Here is a 4099-nt window from a genome sequence, read left to right as displayed (position 1 = left end):
AACCTCGTTCATCACCCCATATGGTTCGTACTGTTATATAACCATGCCTTTTGGTCTGAAGAACGCTAGAGCCACCTACCAAAGGTGCATGCAGCAATGCTTCACCGACCAAATCGACCCGCTCGATCAGCCTGATCAAGCTGAGCGGCCGAAACCAACAATCACCGTCTATGTTGATGACATAGTGGTCAAAACGGCTCAAACTTGTGACCTAATCACAAACTTGGCCGCAACATTCGCGAACCTCCGATGGTTCAACATCAAATTAAATCCCGAGAAATGTGTTTTTAGGGTTTCGAAAGGGAAGCTGCTTGGATACATTGTGTCCGAGCGCGACATTGAGGCCAACCCCAAAAAGATCACGGCCATCTCCAACATGGGCCCTTGAAAGATCCTAATGGCTAGAGGGGGTGAATAGCCTAATAAAAATTCTACAACAACACTTAACAAAATGGTTAGACAATTTTGAGGCGAAGCAAGTGTTGCGCTAGCCTACTCAAAATGCAAGCCACGTACCACAATTCTAGTTTAGATAGTATCTATTCACACAATAGCTATGACACTACCCTATGTTAGTGTGCTCTCAAAGGCTAACTAAAGAGCCACACCAACCAACCAACCAAGCTCTCACAATTAGCTACACTAAAGAGCTTGACAACTAGTTTGCGGTAATGTAAAGAGGGTGATCAAGAAGGTTATACCACCGTGTAGATGAAGGAACCAATCAATCACAAGGATGAATAACAATGAAGACCAATCATCTCAGAATCAATGATGAACACAATGATTTTTTACTGAGGTTCGTTTGCTTGCCGGCAAGCTAGTCCTCGTTGTGGCAATTCACTCACTTGGAGGTTCACATGCTAATTGGCTTCATACGCCAAACCCTCAATAGGGTGCCGCACAACCAACATAAGATGAGGATCACATAAGCCATGAGCAATCCACTAGAGTACCTTTTGGCTCTCCACCGGGGAAAGGTCAAGAACCCTCACAATCACCACGATCGGAGCCGGAGATAATCACCAACCTCCGCTCAACGATCCTTGCTGCTCCAAGCTGTCTAGGTGGTGGCAACCACCAAGAGTAACAAGTGAATCCCGCAGCAAAACATGAACACCAAGTGCCTCTAGATGCAAACACTCAAGCAATGCACTTGGATTCTCTCCCAATCTCACAAAGATGATGAATCAATGATGGAGATGAGTGGGAGGGCTTTGGCTAAGCTCACAAGGTTGCTATGTCAATGCAAATGGCCAAGAGGGTGAGCTTGAGCCGACCATGGGGCTTAAATAGAAGCCCCCACGAAATAGAGCTGTTGGGCTCCTCACTGCACATAACACGGGCTGATCGGACGCTCCGGTCATATTGACCAGACGCTGGACCTTAGCGTCCAGTCACGCGATGCGTGCCATGTGTCCCCTCTCTTCAAATACTGTTCATCAGATTTCATCAGTCATCTGTTGACCAGACATAGCGCACAAACTGACCGAACGCTCAGCCTCCAGCGTTCGGTCATTTCTAGTAAGGTTCTAGAAATGAATTTCTTCGACTGGACACGTCCGGTCATGCTTGACCAGACCCAGCCAGCGTCCAGTCTCACAGTGACTTTCTTCTGCACTGCCTGACAATAGGACCAGATGCTGGACCTCAGCATCCAGTCAGTCCACGACCCAGCGTTCGGTCGATGACCGACGCTGGTGTCTACGCTGCCACACTTGATCGGACGCGCCAGTCTCTCTAAGACCAGCGTCCGGTCACTCAGTGACCAACAAGACTAACTCCTTTTCACCTCTAACTTCTTCACTCTTGCTTAAATGTGCCAACCACCAAGTGTATCACCTTGTGCACATGCGTTAGCATATTTTCACAAACATTTTCAAGGGTGTTAGCACTCCACTAGATCCTAAATGCATATGCAATGAGTTAGAGCATCTAGTGGCACTTTGATAACCGCATTCCGATATGAGTTTCACCCCTCTTAATAGTACGGCTATCGATCCTAAATGTGATCACAGTCACTAAGTATCTCGATCACCAAAACAAAATAGCTCCTACAATTTATACCTTTGCCTTGAGCCTTTTGTTTTTCTCTTTCTTCTTTTCAAGTCCAAGCACTTGATCATCACCATGGCATCACCATTGTCATGTCATGATCTTCATTTGCTTCACCACTTGGAATGTGCTACCTATCTCATGACCACTTGATAGACTAGGTTAGCACTTAGGGTTTCATCAATTCACCAAAACCAAACTAGAGCTTTCAGCCCTATACGCAACATCAAGGGCATACAAAGGCTCACCGGCTGTCTGGCCGCCCTAAGCCGATTCATCTCCTGGCTTAGTGAATGGGGGATGCCACTCTACAATCTCCTCAAAAAGACGGACGCCTTCGTCTGGATTGAGGAAGCTCAACAGGCTCTAGAGAGCCTCAAAGTGTCACTGACGTTAGCCCCAATCCTCATCGCTCCCGAATAGAGAGAACCCCTCCTCCTCTACATCGCAGCAAGCAACCATGTGGTGAGCACCGCCCTGGTCATCGAAAGGGAGGAGCCGGGACACCACCTTAAGGTCCAGCGACCCGTATACTTCGTCGGGGAGGTACCCACCGACCCCAAGGTCCGGTACCCCCAAGTGCAGAAACTCCTTGTTTACACCAAAATTTGGAAGAAGAGTCGCAAGGGACTCAAAAGATCCCAAGATCATGTCAGCAGGGAATCAATTGCATGTAGATCGAAATTAGCTAATTCGAATGCAGCACTAGAATTGGCTTTCTTCAAGCAGCGCCAGCAGATAACGACAAAGGCTAAGATCGGCGCCGGGACAAGACATGATGACTCTACGAAAGGGGAAAGATTAGAGTCCAAGTTATATTAAATTAGGAATGTTTTCTCTTATGGCCAAAGATTGTGATGAGTCATGCTTAGATAGGAGTCATACGTAGGTCCCGGGTATAAATATCGAACCCCGGCTATTGTAAAAAGACACACAATCAATCAAATACCAGTTATTTACTTTTTTCAGCTCTAGCCACCCCTTAGGAGTAGGAGTAGAGTAGATCTCGGCGAGTTCTTCAGTAAGTACGGCTGCATCGATCCGATCGACCTCCACTGCTTGTCTGTAAGTACCGTCATGGCTTATACCTATGTTCGTAAGGCTACATCGATCAAGTCGACCTCTACTGCTCGAACTAGATTGAGGTCAAGTTATCGGCTCTATCTAAGGGTGGCATTCCTTCGGATAGATTCAATAAGTTACCGATATTGCCTATTGCTTCCATTATTTATTTAATTACAGCAATATCACTTCATCCGATTGGGATTGATCTAGATCGGCCTTATATCCTTTTTAACCCATCGTTTGTTAACCTAAAAGTGATTTAATCTGTACTTTAAATGATGAGTTATGTTTTATCGGCTGTTTTACATCAATCTTGATCGTGCATAGCGTGTGGTTAAGGCATGTTTGATCTTGAGTAGATCTATTGGCTAGCAAAAACTATTCCATGGCCTGTTATCATGGCCTGTGTGATTCTGCCTCACACCCCACTGTTAGCACCATGGAGTGGGGATTGTTATTTGGTAGATTTGTTCCTAAGAGGGCATGACCTTAGCTGTGCGCTATACCTGAACCGGCTGTTTTAGCTGATATCAAGCGCTTTCACGAACCGTTCGCACCACGAGATCGTTGAAGTAGCGATAGGTTGAAAGATGTGTTAGCCCCATGATCTTATTATTCTATTACAACCTGCATGATTCTGCCTCATGCCTCACTGATATTGGTAATAAGTTAGGGTCGTCGAGTCTATTGTTGTTTCTACGGCCTGTATAATTCTGCCTCATACCCCACTGGTCATAGCGATAGATGAGATCTAACATGTTCATTAGATTTATCTCTATTAAATGGTTGAATAATGATGAACTGTTTCTTTTATAAAGGAGTTCGGTTACTTGCAGTCATTGGCTTAGCATGAGCTAATTATCGTTAGTATCTTATTGCTGTCGACGAAATATGGTCGGCAGTCTACCTAGGGGTATGCCCAAGGTAGTAGATTATCGGCAGACAGATGCGCAAGTCCCAAACAAGACGGTGACGCAAG

Source organism: Miscanthus floridulus, chromosome 9, assembly GCF_019320115.1.
Source record: "Miscanthus floridulus cultivar M001 chromosome 9, ASM1932011v1, whole genome shotgun sequence".
In the NCBI taxonomy this organism is placed as follows: domain Eukaryota; kingdom Viridiplantae; phylum Streptophyta; class Magnoliopsida; order Poales; family Poaceae; genus Miscanthus; species Miscanthus floridulus.
This window is presented reverse-complemented; position numbering follows the sequence as displayed.